The sequence below is a fragment of the Elephas maximus genome, chromosome 19 (assembly GCF_024166365.1).
Source record: "Elephas maximus indicus isolate mEleMax1 chromosome 19, mEleMax1 primary haplotype, whole genome shotgun sequence".
Taxonomy (NCBI): domain Eukaryota; kingdom Metazoa; phylum Chordata; class Mammalia; order Proboscidea; family Elephantidae; genus Elephas; species Elephas maximus.
In genome coordinates, this window is record NC_064837.1 from 30,311,943 (window position 1) to 30,332,246 (window position 20,304).

General features: G+C 44.5%; 1 pseudogene; it reads left to right on the forward strand.

Annotated features, from left to right (window-relative positions):
• The first annotated feature begins 17,371 nt into the window (after window positions 1-17,371).
• On the forward strand, window positions 17,372-20,026 carry LOC126062500 (ribonuclease SLFN12-like; annotated as a pseudogene).
• The last annotated feature ends 278 nt before the right edge of the window (window positions 20,027-20,304 follow it).

Genomic DNA, 20,304 nt, shown 5'->3' on the forward strand with positions numbered 1-20,304 from the left:
GTTTGGTATAGTGAATCAGATGGTGATAACCAAAGGGGGAAAAATGAAGGGATATAAAGGAGATGGGGGTGTGTGTGTGCAATTTTATACAAGGTGTTAGGGAAGACTTCATAATAAGGGGATATTTGAGCAGAAACCTGAAAGATGTGAGGAAGCAAGCCCTATGAATATCTGTGGGAGAAGTGCTTGGACAGAGGAAAGAGCCAGTGCAAAGCCCCTGAGGCAGGAGGATGCTTGATATTCCGGAAATAGCAAAGAGAGATAGGATGTGAGGCAGAGAGGAAACGGGGTCCAGATCATGCAGGGCCTTGTGGGTGACTAAAGACTTTAGCTTTTTCTCTGAGTGAAATAAAAAATGCACTGGAGCAGTTTGAACAGAGGAGTGTCATGCTCTAGTTAGGTTTGAACAGGACCACTCTGACCGCTGTGTATAAAGGACTTCAAGGGCAGGTGGAATCAAGGGGAACAGTTAGGTTATTGCAGTCATCCAGGCAAGAGTTGATGGTGACTTAGACCAGGCTGATAACAAGTGGTCACGTTCTGTATGACTCTTGATGACTTAATAGAATTGGTCCGAAGCATAATTTCTCAACCTGAGCATCATTGACATTTTGGGCCCGATAATTCCTTGTTGTAGGGGGCTATTGGAGGCTATCTTTGTCATTGTAGGATGTTTTGCAGAATCCCTGCCTCTACCTACTAGATGCCAATAGCACCAACCCCAAGCGCGGCAGCCAAAAATGTCTCTAGATTTTGCCAAATGTCCCTGGGGGGATGGGATTGCCCCTGGTTGAGGACCACTGCTATAGGAGCATGTGAGTCAAGCTAGTCCAATCAGAGTCCTTTCCTGGGATCTTTGAATTGGAGCTTACCAGGGCAGGTTCTTTGCCCTCCCAGATGGTTAAGCTTTTAGGGATGTGAGTCTGGATCCATGTTCTCACTACATGGAGAAAGCCCTTCTGCAATAAACAAGAATGTAGCTGGCACACAAAGAGCAAAGAGAACAAAGGAAAGAGGACCCTGAGGATGCTGGAACCTTTGATTCAGCTGTATTAGGCCACCCATTTATCTACTTCTATCAGTTAGGCTCACACTAAACTGCTATAACAGACCCCTAAAACAGTAACCCACACAAGAGAGAAGTTTATTTCTCTCTCTCAGAAGTAGACAGATGATCCCAAGTAGGCAGGGAGCTCTGCCCCATGAGGTTGTCTAGCGACCCAGGTTCTTTCTATCTTGTTGCTCCTTAAGGCTGTTGCCATTACTACATAATTAATGCTCTCCAGTACTTTGTCCTGTCCCAGGTTGCAGGAAGGGGGAACAGCGTGAGAGCAACCAACCTCCTGTTAAAGGATACGATGTGAAAGATGCTCATGGCACTTCTGTTCACATCGCTGGCCAGCATTTAGACAATGGGCCACGACTAGCTGCAAAGGAGGCTGAAAAACATGGACTCTAGCTGGCCGCCAAACACCCTGGGAGCATTCACTAAAAGAAGGCAAGGATGGAGACGGGGACAGTTAATAGTTCCAACCATACTGCCTTTAGCTGACTTTGCTTAACAAGGGCTGGTCAGCAAACATTTTCTGTACTGGGCCAGATAGTATATTTTAGGCTTGGAGGGCCATGTGCTGTCTGTGTCACTTATTCTTCTTTGTGGGTTTTTTTTAATTAAAGCTTTTAATGATATATATTATATATATAGAAGTGTAAGAACCATTCTTAGCTCAAGAGTCATACAAAAACAGGCTGTGTTTCAGATTTGCAAATTTGGACTAGTTTGTCAACCTCTGGCTTACGTGAATTAAATTCCTTTTTGTCTTTTTCAGTTGAACGCAACATTTATCTGTTTTTTTACTACTCTAGATAAGAGATGAATTGAGATATAAACGGTACATGGAAGAGAATTGAGATAGACATCCAATTAATTCTGAAGAGGGGTTGGGTGGAAATGTATTTCATTTGGAAGATATAATGAAATCAAAAGAATTTGAGCTGGGCTTTAATGATGAAATGGAGAATGGTTCACACTTTTACTAGGTCAGAGAACATCTTAATCAATAGGAAGACAGATGGAGCAGTGACAGCATCTTTTTATTATTAAGCCAATTTGAGTTGGTTCAAATTTCAGTTGTTCTAATTTCAGTTGCATCTAAAATGCATTTGTAAGGAAAAACAATAGAGTGAAAAAATGGAGATCTCGTCTCTCTCCTGCTCCTACAGATTTTACCTGTAACCTATAAAGGACAGGTATACATTTTATGATTCATGCTTGTTTGAGGAGTTCTCCACCACGAAGCTGGGTTCCCCCTTCGGGGATCTTTCATCTCTCTTAATGTCATTTAACACTATAAATTTCCCTCTGAGCACTGCCTTCACCGCATCCCATAAGTTTTGGTGTGGCGTGCCTTCGTTTTCATTTGACTGTGATATTTTCCAAGTCTTTTCTGATTTCGCTCTTGATTTCTTCCTTGACCCACCGGTTATTTAATAGTGTGTTGGTTGATTTTCCACATATTTGTGTATTTTTCAGTTTTCCTTCTGTTATTAATTTCTAGATTCGTGCCATGGTGGTCAGAGAAGATACATTGTACAGTTTTAATCTTTTAAAATTTATTGAGACTTGTTTTGTGACGTGGCATATCGTCTATGGCCTTCCCGGGCCCCGGACCCACTGGTAGGCCGCTACCCGCTCCCGGCCTCCGGTCCCAGGCGGCCACGAGGCGCCGACCTCGCCCACAGCCCTCGGTGCTCCGGGCCTTCGGGCCTCTGGGGCGGCCCCGCTCTCCCGCCGGCGCCTCGGGAAGGTGGGGGCGGCGGGAGGGCGCCGGGGGCTCAGCGTTGGGGCGGCCGGCGCCGGGTCGCGGGCCCCGAGGCAGCGTGCGCCGCCCCAGCGAGCACTGCCCGAGGCGCCGCCGCGCGGACTCACCGCGCAAGCCCCGGCGCGGCGGCTGGCTCTGCGGGGCGAGGCCGGGCTCCTGCCACCGGAAGGCCACGAGCTGCGCCCGCTCGGTCGCTGTCGAAGTCCTGGGCGGCCGTCGCCCGGAGAAGACGACGACGGCGCCGTGCCGGGGAGAAGGAGGAAGCGTGGAGGAGGCCCCGACGCGGTGCCGTTCCCGGTCCCCTCCCGCCGCGCCCTGTGACAGCCTCTCCTGGGGTGAGCTCACCCCGCGCCCTGCAAAGACGCGCGGGGAATTTAAATGCACTCTCGACTGCGCTGTACACACTGCACGTGTTTTCTTTTTGCAAACGAGCTTTTCCCAGCCTCTTTCCCTGATGCTCCAAGATTCAGTTTCCTCACCGATGGCGGGTCCGGGGGAGCCTACCGGTGAGCAGTTTAAGGGAGCGTAAGGCGAGCGCCCCCTGGCGTCAGATTCCCGCCCAGTCCCCGCGCGCCGGGAAAATGGGCAAGTGGACACCAACCCCCGCAGCGCGGCCGGGCGAGCGGGAGCAGAGGGAGCGCCGAGGGGGTGGGGGTCAGGGCTCCCAAGGACCGCAGTTCTTGCGCCTCCCCGAGGACGAACGTAGGAGGGGGCGAGGAAAGGAACCCAGTGCCGCAGTAGTCCCCGGTCCCGCACCAAGGGTGATGCGTTGAGGGATATTCTTGGCCTCCAAATTCCTGGGATGCACCAAATTTCGCTCAGAGGCCGCACGTGCTGTGAGAGGTGACCATTTGACCGAACCTGCGGTCTGTTTTTTTAAAAGTGTAGTTGCTTTTTAAAAACAGTAGTCGTGGATTCCAACTCATGGTGACCCCATGTGTGCAGAGTAGAGCTGCTCCATAGGGTTTTCAAGGCTGCTTTCGCAAGCGGATCGCCAGGCTTGTCTTCCGAGTGCTTCTGGGTGGGCTCTGTCATCCTTTCAGCAAGCACTTAACCGTTTACGCCATCTTCGGATGCCTAAAACAGCTGTATTGAGGTATAATTGACATATATTAAAGAACACATGTTTAAAGTGTACAATTTGATGAATTTTGAGTTATATAAATACACAACAAATTATCCCATAGCTCGGTGGTGTAAAACAACCATTTATTATACTCAGGGGTCCTGAGGGTCTGGGATAGGGACAGGGCACAGCCGGGAAGCCTCATGAGGTGCCACAAATATGAAAGGCACCTGACTGAGGCAGCTGGACAAGAGGGGATAAGACGTTTCTGCTGAGGCTTGGCCACTCTCAACATCTATCTTGAAATTGGGAGGGGGCGGGGCACTATTTAGAGATTGCCCCTGGGTGGTAGTTATCCTCCCTAGCCCCTGCTTCAGTTTCGGCAGGGTGACTTGAAGGCTGGGGCAGGAATCATCTGATGGCACTCACACAGTCTTGTGGTTGATGGTGGGAAGACAAACAGCTAGGGGTTCCTCAGATCTCTCCTCTCTCTCTGGGTGGCTCGCTCTCTACCTGTCTCCCTCTCTAGCTTTCTCCCTGGCTCTCTCTCCTCTCCACGTGGTCTCTCCTGCATGGCAGTTTCAGGGTAGCTAGACTTCTTGCACACTGGCTCAGGGCCCCCAGACGCACATTCCAAAAGAGAGGGCCAAGTGGAGGCTGCACTTATTGCCGTTTCAAATATAGCCTTGGAAGTCACACAGTGTAACTTGTAACTTATGCTGCATTCAATTGGTTAGAAGTCACCAAAGTTGGCAGCAGTTCAAGGGAAGGGGAATTAGACTTCTCTTTTATGGGAGAAGTGTCAAAGAATTTGCCAACATGTTTTTCAAAACACTCTAAGTATGATTCCATTAGCATATACACTGTACTATAGTTTGGAATGTACAAAACCAAATCTGTTATATGCTGAAAAAATGATAAAACTATAAAGAATAGCAAGGGAAGGATAAACACAAAATTTTGATATGGTGTTTTACCTCTGAGGGAAGAAGGAAGGAAGGGATGGGATCAGGGATTGGCACTCAGGGAACTCTATATTGTCTTAACATTCTGTAACTGGGTGAAGGGCACGCAGACGTCATGCTTTTGTTCTTTATACCTTATACATATTCCATAAATATTATCTCACAGATACTCAATATTTAATAAAAATGTAATTTGAAAGTTGTGTGAATTTTTTCTATGCTCACTTTTTTGGAGGCTTTTTTTTTTTTTTGTAAGGTGCAATTTCAACTCTGAATTGATCTGAAAATCGCATGCCTCATACACACTTTTCCATAGAACAACTTATAAATGTTTTTGCTGACTTCTTGGAAAGGAGGTCAGCTCTGGGAAAAGCCCCGTACTACCATTTTGTAAGCCAACAACTGAAAAAGAGTTCCTTAACCTCACTGAACCTTAGTTTTCTTCGAGCTGGCTTGAGGATCAAACGAGATGATGGAAGCCCTGCTCCCTGGTGTGTGTTAACTCGGTGTTAGTAAGTACTCTTCATTTCTAGGGTAGAGGCACAGGAAGATGCTAGAGTGGACTTGTAATAGCAGGCAGTTGTTTGAGTCTGGAGTGCCGATCGAGGGGGCTAGCGAGAAAGAGTTCAGACTTGCAAAATCCCAAGCGAATGGAAGTCATTTTAGCCTCTCTGCATTGGGGACAGGTCTTAGATGTGATGGGCTGGAGAAACAGGTATTTACCTTAATTCCACTAGTGCTGAAAAAGCAAAGTGGTAAGAGCTGTATCCTCCAAAGAAAGCACTGGAGCCCGGTCTGGACTAATCGTCCCAGATGGCTCCAAGGTGCTCCTTATACCACTAGGGTTGCGTGTTCGAATCTGCCTCCAGCCGAGGCGCCCACTCCTCTCCGGAGATTTAATAGCTGGGGGTTTTGGGGAAACCCTGACAGGGTGGTGGGAAACGCTGGTACTGTGTGGTGGGAAACCCTGGTAGTGTAGAGGTTAAGTGCTACGCCTGCTAACCAACAGGACAGCAGTTCAAACCCGCCAGGCGCTTCTTGGAAGCTCTATGGGGCAGTTCTTAGGGTCGCTATGAGTCGGAATCAACTCAACGGCAGGGGGTTTGGTTTTTCTTGCCTTTCAGGTCCTGGTCCCCTGCGGCAACTGCGCCTTTAAGCAGGACAGCCGCGTGTCCAGGAATGTGCGTAAAGCTGGAAGGGCGTGGCAGGGTCACTTCGTCAGTAGCCTGGCACGTTTTCGTTTCGATGGGCCAAATGAATGCCAACTCCGCCGAAGGCTTGGGGTTGCTTAACGTGCGCCCGCGGACACTTCCCGGAGTGGAGGGATGGCAGCAGATCGACCAGAATCCGGGTTCTAGAAATTCCGGTCGGACGGCCGCGCCGAGAGCCCACAGCCTGCATGGTCCTACGCGGGAAGGGCTGAGCGCAGGCCGCGGACGGCCGGAACGTGGGGAAGGCCCGCGTCCCCTTCCCGGGTGGAGAGCGCACAGACAGGGACGGTAGCCCGGGCCTACCCAAGTCCATTCTTCGTTTCCCTTAAAGGATCTTTATTCTTTTTGTCTTATCACATAAAATTTAGAAAACACAAGTAAGCAAAAAAGAAACCAGAACTCTACCGACCCCGCTCAGAGATATTCACAACTGCTTTTTAATTCCAGGCGCGTCGCGAATGAGTCCGGGCAGCAGCCGGTGTCACTATTGGCCCCGAGCGCTGTCCGTCAAATGCGCGCCTGCTCGCCTCGCGGAGCGGGGCTGGCGCTCGGGGTTGGGGCGCTCGCGCGGCGAGGAATTCTGCGATGGGCAGGAGCGCCGGCCGGTTAGTTCTTCCAATTCCATTGTCCAAGCCTTCGAACCCCAGCTTCTAAACTCTCAGGAGTCTAGACTGCGCTTCCCAGGCTCCTTTCTCTTCCGTCTGGGAGTCACGGCTCCTTGGCTCTTGTCCCGGTAGCAAAGTCCACCAACTTGTGGAGGGCGAGGGAGCTGAGGAATGGGGAGCTTGGGGCTCGAGGGCTTCTGCCTACTGCGAGGGCTGGAAAGAGTCTAAAGAGCCTTGAGTCTCGAGAAGGCACGGGGTTAGCGGTGTCCAAGCAGGGGCTAGTGAGGCGGGAAGGGCATAGTGCAGTGTGGACAGGTCAGGCAAGTGCGGGTCTCCAGAGCTTATGGGGGGTGCTCCAAGGCCCTAGGGTGCGGAACATGAGGGGAGTTGGGGAACAGATTCTGTAGTTGCACGACTGGGCTGTTAGGTCACTGACGAACCACGGTGTAGATCCAGAGAGAGAAACCAAGCACGGTATTGCCCTGCTGGAAGTTTATAATCCAGAATAAGGGAGAAAATATCTATATGCCCTCCCCAACTAAAGTACAAAATGCCATGGGAGGAGGGCAAAGAATATTCCATGAATTTTGTTCCCCAGGAGGCAAGTCCTGTCATTCCCATCCCAATTTTCAGCTCAGTTCTGTGCCGTTCTGGCATTACTCTAAGGAACTCCGAATGCCATGGGATAATTATCCCTTTCCCACTAAAGACAGCTAACAACACAGCCTAAATCCCAACATTCCAAGTCTGATAGAATTTCCGTCACAGTCAGAAGTATAAATGATTCCGGAGGGAACAACTAACCTGTAAACCTAGACTCTAAGGTGAGTGAGGTTAATGAGTTTTAGATCCTAGGGGTTGGTATGCTCTAGTCTCCAGCTTATCTTTTAAAAGGTGTGTTCCAGATGTTTGCTTGAAGGCTACTTGGCTTGAGTTGTAGAAGGTTTTAGATAGCTGCAGCACTGGACTGGGATGGCCAGGATGCCAGGCTAGCCCACAAGCCCTTGGTCCTCTAAAGTGGCTCAGCTACAGTTTCTGTGAGTTCTAGGCTTCCCAGGGGTGGCAGCATTCTCAAGTGTCTTGGGGTGAGAAATGATTCTCGTCCCCTTCCGTGGGTAGTGGATGAACCAGGCAGGGATCATTTGTGGCAGGGACTGATGTAGAGGGGGCTGGAAGGTAGACGGGGAGGAAAGGTGGAAGGACTGTAGTTCAAAGGCTGCAAGAAGAAATGGGAGAGGAAGGAAATGAGGGAGGAGAGGCTGCTTGGCAGGGCTTGCATGCCAGAAGATGGCAGGGCTGGGGCTGTGTGGCTGGGCATAAGTGAAACCAATTCTCCTACAGCCTTTTGGGGTACAGATGGCGAGTCTCTTCTGCCAGGTCAGCAGAGAAGGTGAACTCACATTTGGCGCAGCCCTCGTGTAATGTAAGAAATATGAAGAGCACTAATTGTGAAAGTACTATGGAGAAAGTTGAATCTGGCAGGAATCCACATCTCCCTTTGCCACATTAAGGCTGTTATTAAGTCTTAAGTTTATACTTAAATGACTCTGCCTACCTGACAGTGTGTTGTTTACTTACCAGGAGACTTGCGAGACTTCTTCCCCTAATTCATCTTTTTTGGGGAGCCCTGGTGGCACAATATGGAACCCTGGTGGTACAGTGCTTAAGCGTTCAGCTGCTAACCAAAAGGTTGGCAGTTCGATTCCACCAGCCACTTCTTGAAAACCCTATGAGGCAGTTCTGCTCTGTCCTATAGGATTGCTATGGGTTGGAATCTACTCGATGGCAATGAGTTTGTTTTATTTTCTCAGGGTCATTTTAAATACTTTCTTTTAGGGACCTAGGCCTGGTGGGAGGGGGCCCATTTGAATGAATGACAGGTCTCTTAGGAAGTAACTTCTTTCTGGCTTAGCTCTGAGCTTTTGGGCAACCTAAGGGAATGGTGCTGCCTTATGATACAACCATAAACCTCTCCCTCAGGGAAGCCCTGTAATCCTCCCTGATATAAAACTGCTAAAGATATTCAGATACAATTCTTCTGGGAAAAAAAATTGACAATATATATTGAGAACCTTAAATATTTCATCACTGGACCCAGTAATTCCATTTTTAGAAACCTTTCTATGTGTGTTGTTGTACGGAAAAAAAAATCACAAAGTTTAGTGAAGCAAAAGGAAAGTTTTATTCAACATATATTCAAACATGGGAAATCAGATAAGTATGCTGCCAGAGCCATGTCTGCCTGAATCCAAGGAAATTACAGAATACACAAAAGTGGGAAAAGGGACAAACATGCTGTCACAGCCATGTCTGCCCAAGTCCAAGGAAATATTACAGAATAGGCAAGAATGGGAAAACAGACAAGCATGCTGCTACAGCCATGTCTGCTTGTCCATGTTAACATTACAAATGGGCAAAAACATTGAAAGCTTCACATTTTCACAGATTGGCTAGAAACTGTGATTCTACATTTTAAATTGTCTTTCTTAACAATCATTGGTATAAGTTTCAGTTATGACAGTCAGGAGGGTCTTCATTGGTCCAGCAAATTTTCTATTCACTAAATGCTAATACAAAAAGGTAAGAGTTCAGAGTCTTTTGTGAAAGGTTCCCTAAAAGATGTTTTCCAAGGTTGTCCTAGCTGTTGTCTTTATGATAGATAGATCTTGAAATGTTCATCGCTGGCCATGATAGGATAATATCCATATGCCTACGAGGAAGACCAGTTAATACGACTATTATTCAGATTTATTCACCAATCACTAAGGCCAAAGATGAAGAAATTGAAGATTTTTACCAGCTTTTGCAGTCTGAAATTGATTGAACATGCAATCAGGATGCATCAATAATTACTGGTGATTGGAATGCGACAGTTGGAAACAAAGAAGGAGGATCGGTAGTTGAAAAATATGGGCTTGGTGATAGAAATGATGCCAGAGATGGTGTGATAGAATTTTGCAAGACCATTGACTTCTTCATTGCAGATACCTTTTTTTCACCAACAGAAAAGGCAACTATACACATGGACCTTGACACAGAAATCAAATCGACTACATCTGTGGAAAAAAGATAATGGAAAAGCTCAATATCATCAGTCAGAACAACGCCAGGGGCCTACTGCGGAACAGACCATCAGTTGCTTATATGCAAGTTCAAGTTGAAACTGAAGAAAATTAGAACAAGTTGACAAGAGCCAAAGTATGACCTTGAGTATATCCCACCTGAATTTAGAGACCATCTCAAGAGTAGATTTGATGCATTGAACACTGATGACTGAAGACCAGACAAGTTGTAGAATGACATCAAGGACATCATACATGAAGAAGACAAGAGGTCATTAAAAAGACAAGAAAGAAAGAAAAGACCAAAATGGACTTCAGAAGAGACTCTGAAACTTGCTCTTGATCGTTGAGCAGCAAAAGGAAGAAATGATGAAATAAAAGAGTTGAACAGAAGATTTCAAAGGGTGGCTTGAGAAGACAGTTTTATGTTGACACGTGCAAAGACCTGAAGATGGAAAACCGAAAGGAAAGAACACACTCTGCATTTCTCAAGCTGAAAGAACTGAAGAAAAAATTCAAGCTTCGAGTTACAATAGTGAAGAATTCCATGGCGAAAATATTAAACGACACAGGAAGCATCAAAAGAAAATGGAAGCAATGCTCAGAGTCATCGTATCAGAAAGAATCGGTGGACATTCAGCCATTTCGAGAGGTAGTATATGATCAGGAACTGATGGCACTGAGGGAAGAAAGCCAAGCTGCACTGAAGGCATTGGTGAAAAACAAGGCTCCAGGAATGGATGGTATATCAAGTGAGATGTTTCAACAAATGGATGCAGCGCTGAAAGTGCTCACTCGTCTATGCGAAGAAGTTTGGAAGACAGCTGCTTGGCCAACCGACTGGAAGAGATCCATATCTATACCTATTCCCAAGAAAGGTGATCCAACTGAATGTGCAAATTATCGAACAGTATCATTAATATCACAAAAAGTAAAATTTTGCTGAAGATCATTCAAAAGAGGCTGCAGCAGTATATCGACAGGGAACTGCCAGAAATTCAGGCCAGATTGAGAAGAGGACGTGGAACCAGGGATATCATTGCTGATGTCAGATGGATCTTGGCTGAAAGCAGAGAATACCAGAAAGATGTTTATCTGTGCTTGATGACTATGCACAGGCATTTGACTGTGTGGATCATAACAAATTATGGATAACATTGCGAAGAAGGAGAATTCCAGATCACTTAATTGTGCTTATGAGAAACCTGTACATAGATCAAGAGGCAGTTGTTCAAACAGAACTAGGGGATACTGCATAGTTTAAAGTCAGGAAAGGTGTGTATCAGGGTTGTATCCTTTCACCATACCTATTCAATCTGTATGCTGAGCAGATAATCTGAGAAGCTGGACTGTATAAAGAAGAACTGGTATCAGGAAGACTCATTAACCATCTGTGTTAAGCAGATGACACAATTTTGCTTGCTGAAAGTGAAGAGGACTTGAAGCACTTACTGACCAAGGTCAAAGACCACAGCCTTCAGTATGGATTGCACCTCAACATAAAGAAAACAAAAATCCTCACAACTGGACCAATAAGCAGTATCATGATAAATGGAGAAAAGATTGAAGTTGTCAAGGATTTCATTTTACTTGGATCCACAGCCAACGCCTGTGGAAGTAACAGTCAAGAAATCAAAAGACACATTGTGTTGGGCAAATCTGCTATGAAAGACTTCTTTAAAGTGTTGAAAAGCAAAGATGTCACCTTGAAGACTAAGATATGCCTGACCCAAGCCATGGTATTTTCAGTTGCATCATATGCATGCGAAAGCTGGACAATGAATAAGGAAGACTGAAGAAGAATTGACACCTTTGAAGTGGGGTGTTGGCGAAGAATATTGAATATACCATGACCGCCAAAAGAACAAACAAATCTGTCTTGGAAGAAGTACAACCAGGATGCTCCTTAGAAGCAAGGATGGTGAGACTACATCTTACATACTTTAGACATGTTATCAGGAGGGATTGATCCCTGGAGAAGGACATCATGCTTAGTAAAGTACAGGGTCAGTGAAAAAGAGGAAGACTGTCTAAACGCTAGCAAGCAGCCATCTAAGATGCATCAGTTGGTCTCAACCTACCTGGAGCAAAAGAGAATGAAGAACACCAAAGACACAAAATAATTATAAGCCCAAGAGACAGAAAGGGCCACATAAGTCAGAGTCTACATCAGCCTGAGTCCAGAAGAACTAGATGGTACCTGGCTACAACTGATTACTGCCCTGACAAGGAACACAGCAGATAATCCCTGATGGAGCAGGAGAGCAGTGGGATGCAGACCTCAGATTCTCATAAAAAGACCAGACTTAACGGTCTGACTGAGACTGGAAGGACTCCGGAGGTCATGGTCCCCAGACCTTCTGTTAGCCCAAGACTGGAACCATTCCCAAAGCTAACTCTTCAGACAGGGATTGGGACTGGATTATGAGATAGAAAATGATACTGGTGAGGTGTGAGCTTCTTGGCTCAAGTAGAGACATGAGATTATGTGGGGAGCTCCTGTCTGGAGGGGAGATGAGAAGGCAGAGGGGGAACAGAAGCTGGCTGAATGGACACAGGGAATACAGGTTGGAGAGGAGTGTGCTGTCTCATTAGGGCAAGAGTAACTAGGAGTACATAGCAAGGTGTATACGAATTTTTGTATGAGAGATTGTCTTGATTTGTAAACTTTCACTTAATGCACAGTAAAAAAAAAAAAAAAGGAAGACCCTGAACGAGTTGGATTGACACAGTGGCTGCAGCAATGGGCTCAAGCATAACGACAATTGTGAGCATGGCACGGGACTGGGGAGTGCTTCATTCTGTAGTACACAGAGTCACTATGAGTCAGAAACAACCGGACAGCACCTAACAACAACAACAACATTGTCTTTATATCTCAGGGCCCAGGTAATGTGTCCTTGTGAGCCCTTGTGAACACAGCTGGATCACATTCTTTATGGTCATGGGACAGGGAATAATAACTCCAATATTATTTCCTAAATTAGTGTGTATGCATGTATGTACTTTTTATACTTACATAGTTTTAGCTTATTTATGTACCTGAGGTCAAATATAACCTCATGTTTTCTTAACCATTTTTCACTTTTGATCCAGACTCTTTCTTCACATATAGGGATTTTTTTCCCTTGTAGGGTTCCATTCCTTTTTTGCAAGTTGGCTTCCTTCCCACCTGCCTGTCTGGCCTCCCATCTCCCATCTCTAACAGGTCTTTATATATGTCTGAAGCTTATTTGTATACAGAGAGAGGGGAAGTACTTTCCCCTGGGACTCTTTCACTCAGTACAAATTAGGAAATATGATTAGCATATCTAAGCCTCAATGTACTGTCTCAAGATCCTGGTCTAGTTATATCAAACAATTGAAAGCAACTTCAAGGCCTTTGAAATTTTACTTTCTCATATTATCCTTGACAGATATTGGTATCGAGGTTATAGTAGCCTCATATAATGAGGTGGGAATGTAGAGGAATAGTTAAATAATGGTACATCAATACTATATATGAAATTATATAGCAGTTAATGAAGTTTTTAAAAAATAGTTAATCATTCTTTTACAAACATGATTATATATATGTATTACATGGAAAAGCAAGATTCAAAACTTTATGTCTTTTTAGTTTCTGGCAGTGTGGCAGATCATGATCCATCTCTCACTGAAGACAACTGGTCATATTGGGTAAAATGTTGAAAGAATAGAAAACAGGCTACATTCCCACCTCATTATATGAGGCTACTATAACCTCGATACCAATATCTGTCAAGGATAATATGAGAAAGGAAAATTTCAAAGCTATTTCACTCATAATCATAGATGTAAAGTCTTAAATGAAATGTTGTTGTTGTTAGGTGCCGTCGAGTCGGTTCTGATTCATAGTGACTCTATGCACAACAGAACGAAACACTGCCTGGTCCTGCACCATCCTTACAATCATTGTCATGCTTGAGCTCATTGTTGCAGCCACTGTGTCAACCCACCTCGTTGAGGATCTTCCTCTTTTCCGCTGACCCTGTACTCTGCCAAGCATGAATGTCCTTCTCCAGGGACTGATGCCTCCTGACAACGTGTCCAAAGTATGTAAGGATGCAGTCTCGCCATCCTTGCTTCTAAGGAGCACTCTGGTTGTACTTCTAAGACAGATTTGTTCGTTCTTTTGGCAGTCCGTGATATATTCGATACTCTCCGCCAACACCACAATTCAAAGGTATCAGTTCTTCTTCGGTCTTCCTTATGCATTGTCCAGCTTTCACATGCATATGATGTGATTGAAAATACGATGGCTTGGGTCAGGCACACCTTAGTCTTCAAGATGACATCTTTGCTCTTCAACACTTTAAAGAGGTCCTTTGCAGCAGATTTAGCCAATGCAATGTGTCTTTTATTTTAGTAAATAAAATTCAGTAATAAGAAATTATGACAGCTCATAACCAAGTTGGATTTATTCCAGGAGTGCAAGGTTAATTTAATAAAGAGAAAACACTTAGTATAATTCATAATATAAACACCTTAAAATAGAAAATGTATCAGTAGTTGCAAAAAGAGGAAGGATCAAATGGAACAAATTAGAAGGCCCAGGAATGGACCCACACATTAAAAAATTTGAGTTATGGAGCTGACATTGTAGATCAGTGGGAATAAAGTTTAAATAAATGGAGCTTAGAAATTGGCTTTTCAAATGGAAAAAAGAAACTGAACTCCTGTCTTTCAGCATGCACAAAATAATTCCAGATGGATTTAAAATGTTAGAATAAATATAGGTGAATATTAGGTTTGAGAAAGATTTTTTAAATCCACAAAAACACAAATCTATAAGGAAGAGATTGATACATTAGTACATTAAAATCCAAAGACAGCGTGAGAAGAGTAGAACAGAAGCTACAAACTGAAAGAAGGTATTTGCATCACACATGACTGACAAAGGATTAGTATCTAGAATATATAATGAACTGCCACAAATCAGTAAGAAAGTAAAAGGCAGTGCAATCCAATAGAAAAATAAGTGTAAGACTTGGACAGGCATGTCACAGAATGGGAAAGCTGAATGACCAAGAACATATGAAAAGATGGACAATCTCATCAATCAAGGAAGTATAATTTAAAACACGAATGAGAAAACCATTTCACTTCCACCAGCTTCACAAAAAGAAATCTGATATTATCAGTTATTGGCAAAGATGTTGATCAGCTGGGCCGTTACGGTGCTGGTGGGACTGTAAATTGGTACAACCACTATGGAAAACGATTTGTTGGTTTCTGGTAAAAGTGAAGATATGCATACCTCATGACTCAGCCAGGGCCACTCCTAGGGTATGTGAGGCCCCAGGCAGATTTTTTTTGTGGATTCCCTGTCATAAACAATTTGAATCAAAAGCAGCATGTCAGCACCATTCTGACAACCCAGTGTCCCTTGATGCTGCAAAAGAAATACTGCTGTGGGTAGTGGGAGTGATCTACTTGCCAGACTGCCCTCCAGGAACCAAGACCTGGCCATGGGGTTCCAGGACAACTCCATGGGCATGAGTCCCAGAACTTCTTGGATGGAACGTTGACCACCCTGAAGAGGAGAAATGGGGACCTGGAGTCATGTAGTTTTGTCCAGGCTTGGGCATCGGCTGGGATAACACTGTTGGCCTTGACTGGTCCCAGGCACTGGGGGGATTTATGAAGTTTCAAAGAAGGCACTCCAAAAGCATTGGGCAGGGGGTGGAGGCAGGGTGGGTGTATTCTCTGAGGCTCAGGGTCTGGGGCAGGAACCAGGCAGCAAAGCCCTTCCCCCTGGTGGTCCTTAACCTCTAGGAGACCTCACCTGATTTCCTGTGGTTTGAAAACAACTGCTCTGGACAACTTAGGGCTCTGTTTCCAAAGATATCCCTAGATCCACAGTAAAATTAGTGCCCAGTATGGGTTAGTTTTATGGGTACAAAGTTCTGTGGGAGCTCCAAGGAGCAAAGGATAATATGAAGAATGAAAGGAGTTTATCAGGTGACAAAGGCTCAGAGGCCCCAAGTCACATGGGGCGTGGTAGCTATTCTGGTACACCTGGAGTGGTGGCATTTATTGAAGACCTTGCCTGGTCCTGGAGATTGGCTAAGTGTTGTATGGAATATATGTTTCTTCTGCAGGCATGTGAATTCTCTTGATCTAACTCCAATTGTACAAATGGTCTTGGGTCCAAATTATTATTGCTTACCTGTGATCAGAAATTTATATAGAGGCAGGGGTGATATCCACAGCCTACAGCTGAGCCTCTGCACAGAGCTTCCAGGATAGTGGTTGTCTTAGTCATCTAGTGCTGCTATAACAGAAATACCACAGGTGGATGGCTTTAACAAACAGAAATTTATTTTCTCACAGTTCAGGAGGTTAGAAGTCTAAATTCAGGGTGCCAGCTTCGGGAGAAGCCTTTCTGTCTGTTGGCTCTGGGGGAAGGTCCTTGTCATCAATCTTCCCCAGCAGAGGAGCTTCTTGGCACAGGGACCCTGGGTCCAAAGGATGTGCTATTCTCTTGGTTCTTGGTGGTATGAGGCTCCCATGTCTGTCTGCCGACTTCCCTCTTTTATATCTCAAAAGGGATTGGTTTAAGACAAAACCTGATCTTGTAGATTGAGTCCTGCCTTATTAACATAACCGCTGCTAATCCTACCTCATCAACATTATATAGGATTTACAACACACAGGAAAATCACACCAGATAACAAAATGGTGGACAGTCACACAATACTGGGAATCATGGCCTAGCCAAGTTACAGATATTTTGGGGGGACACAATTCAATCTGTGACAGTGGTCTAGCAGTGGACAGGAATATGGCCCTTTTGTAACCTTTCATGTTGTAGTGACCGCTGCTTGTGATGAACTCTACTCAGCTGCCTTGGGTCAGTTGAGAAACCTAAAATCTTTTTAGGTTTCCATCTATAGTAAAGCAGTGATCCCAATAGACCTTAAAGGGATAGGGCTAATAGATTTGGGATATATACACTAAAGCAGAACTTTATATATAAGAAGTTTACCTTATGGGAAATAAGTGAACAACTTATAGGAAAAAGGCACAGTGACTTGGCCGTTAAAGATCAATGGCCAAAATTTGTGAGTCTAACTCATCCTTACAAGAGGGACAAGTTATTAACATGGCATAGTGCTGGATGTTCTTAGAACTCAACTGAGCATTTCCTCAAAGGATTCTCCATAAAAGGTTATAATGAAGGTACAAACTGAAATTATAAAAACTGAAGTAAAAGTAGACATAATAAATAAAAGCAAAATCTGGTTCACTGAGAAGATGAGAGACAGACTCCCCTTGTGGGCTTATTTAAGGAAAAAAGACAGAGGAAGCAAGTTATACAACATTAGTGATTAAAAAGGAAATAGAAGCTCAGATAAAGATGGATTAAAAGAAATAGAAGAGAGTCACATAAAGCTATGGCAACAAATTGGAAAAATTAGGAGTAGAAATTATTGTAATTTTAACTCAAGATCTGTTAAAAAAAAAAAAAAAAGTTACTTCACACTTTACCCTGGAGTCCAGTGGAATAATATACAGCGAAGGACTTGGCTTCGATTACCTCACTTCATGGAATCTGCCCTCTCCTGCTTGGGTCCTATTCTAATGGCTCTGTCTGTTTTTACAGAGAAAGATTTCTGTTTGGAAATTGAATGGCTCCTGAGAAAATGAACATCTGTATTGATTTGGAAACTATGCTGAGTTGGTTCTAGATGTGGGAAGAATTGCTGTTGGGAGAAGAATAGAAAAAAAACTCGAAATTGTCAACTGAGAAAAAAGCAGAACGGAAATGTGTTGCAAGCTGTGTGTGCTTTGCTGCATTCTGGAGGGGGAATGATCAAGGCGAAAATCGAAAATGAGAAGTATGGTTACCAAAAAGATGGAACAGGATTAAATTTGGAAAATTCTTTTAGGAATATTCTGCCATCTGTTGTTCTTAAGTACCTAGACTTCATGCAGCAAGGACACTACTTTTTAATTTTGTGAAGTCATGGAGCTCAGAGATCTCTGGTCTGTGGCTTTCCACTGTCTCAGGCTGGGTTCTCCACAGAAGCAAAACCAGCGAAGCATCTATATATATATTTGTTGTTGCTGTTAGGTGCCGTCGAGTTGGTTCCGACTCATAGCTACCCTACACACAACAGAATGAAACACTGCCCGGTCCTGCGCCATCCTTACAATCGTTGTTATGCCTGAGCTCATTGTTGCAGCCATTGTGTCAATCCACCTCGTTGAGGATCTTCCTCTTTTTGGCTGACCCTGTACTCTGCCAAGCATGATGTCCTTCTCCAGGGACTGATTCCTCCTGAAAACATGCCCAAAGTATGTAAGACACAGTCTCGCCATCCTTGCTTCTAAGGAGCATTCTGGCCGCACTTCTTCCAAGACAGATTTGTTCGTTCTTTTGGCAGTCCATGGTATATTCAATATTCTTCGCCAACACCACAATTCAAAGGCATCAATTATTCTTCGGTCTTCCTTATTCATTGTCCAGCTTTCACATGCATATGATGTGATTGAAAATACCATGGCTTGGGTCAGGCACACCTTAGTTTTCAGGGTGATATCTTTGCTCTTCAACACTTTGAAGAGGTCCTTTGCAGCAGATTTGGCCAATGCAATGCATCTTTTGATTTCTTGACTCCTGCTTCCATGGCTGTTGATTGTGGATCCAAGTAAAATGAAATCCTTGACAACTTCAATCTTTTCTTTGTTTATCATGATGTTGCTCATTGGTCCAGTTGTGAGGATTTTTGTTTTCTTTATGTTGAGGTGTAATCCATACTGAAGGCTGTGGTCTTTGATCTTCATTAGTAAGTGCTTCAAGTCCTCTTCACTTTCAGCAAGTGAGGTTGTGTCATCTGCATAACGCAGGTTGTTAGTGAGCCTTCCTCCAATCCTGATGCCCCGTCTTCTTCATATAGTCCAGCTTCTCGTATTATTTGCTCAGCGTACAGATTAAATAGGTATGGTGAAAGGATACAACCCTGACGCACATCTTTCCTGACTTTAAACACACACATATAGAGAGAGAGAGATTTATATCAAGAAAATGGCTCATGCGGTTGTAGAGGCTGGAAAGTCCCAAGTCCGTGGGTCAGGATGGAGGCTTCTCCCAACTCATGTAGCTGCAGGGGTGGAGAACCCAAGATCCAGACTGCAGAGGCTGATGAATCTCAAGATTGGCAGGCAAGATGGCAGGTAAGATGCTAGCTCAAGTCCCAAGAATCAGAGATCAGATGAACAGGAGCCAGCTGTAGGATCCAGAGTGAGCAAAAGCCCAGGAGCCTTGCCAGAAAGTCCGCCTATATTGGATGCCAGCCACACCCGCAAGGAAAATCTCTTTCAGCTGATTGGCTAGTCACAACAGAGTCCCTCATGGAGGTGATCACGTTATATCAGATCTCATCATGGAGATGATCACGTCATTATACAACTGCAAAACTACATCATAACTGCCAAACCACAGCATGGCCCAGCCAGGCTGACACACAACCTTAACGATCACATTTGTACCAGAGAGACATAACATCTGCAAATGTTAGGAGTGCCATTGTTGCGCTGGAGTTCCTCAAAGACAGGAAAGAATCTAGAAAGAGATTGTATTTAAGACCGAAATTGCTTTCAACAAGGGCTCATATTGATGTACAAGAAGAAAGAAATGTGGAGAACCTTGGCTCCCGATTTTTTTTAACAGTAAGCAACTTACATACAAAGAAAAACTCACCTTTACTGAATCCACACATGTTAAAATTAAATACTTCTCAAAGAAAAGTTGTTAGAACACATCCAAGAGATTCTCCCTCGATATGTTTCTGCTTTTGCAAATACTGATGGGGGATATTTATTTATTGGTTTAAATGACGATAAAGAAGAAATAATTGGCTTTAAAACAGAGATGATTGATCTCCTTAAGTTAGAAAAAGAAATAGAGCAGTCCATTGGGAAGTTGCCTGTCCATCACTTCTGTGTGGAGGAGAGGAAGGTAAATTATTCATGCAAATTCCCTGAAGTATATAATAATAGAAGTCTTTGTGGATATGTTTGTGCACTCAAAGTAGTGGGATTTTGCTGTGTAGTGTTTGCTGGGGAGCCCAATTCCTGGCCCGTGGAAGACAACCATATGGAGCAGTTGACCACAAAGGAATGGATTCAGTTCACAGTGGATACTGACCCAAATCAGGAATGGGAATTAGCAATAAGTATGCATTTGGTGAAGAAGATTGTTTCTTCGGGATTGGGGGAAAGATACATAGTCCTCAAATTTCATCGCCTAATTTACTGATCTCTGGTGAATACGGGGAAACCCTGGTGATGTAGTGGTTAAGTGCTACGGCTGTGAACCAAAGGGTCAGCAGTTCAAATCTGCCAGGTGCTCCTTGGAAACTCTGTGGGGCAGTTCTCCTCAGTCCTATAGGGTTGCTATGAGTCAGAATCGACTCGACGGCACTGGGTTTGGCTCTTTTGGTTTGGTGAACACGATCAGTAGTTCCCTCTCTCTTTTCTCCTACCTGCTTAGAAAGTAGGTATTCTGTACAAGTACATTGTCTTCTTTCAGCAGTGTTACCTGGTA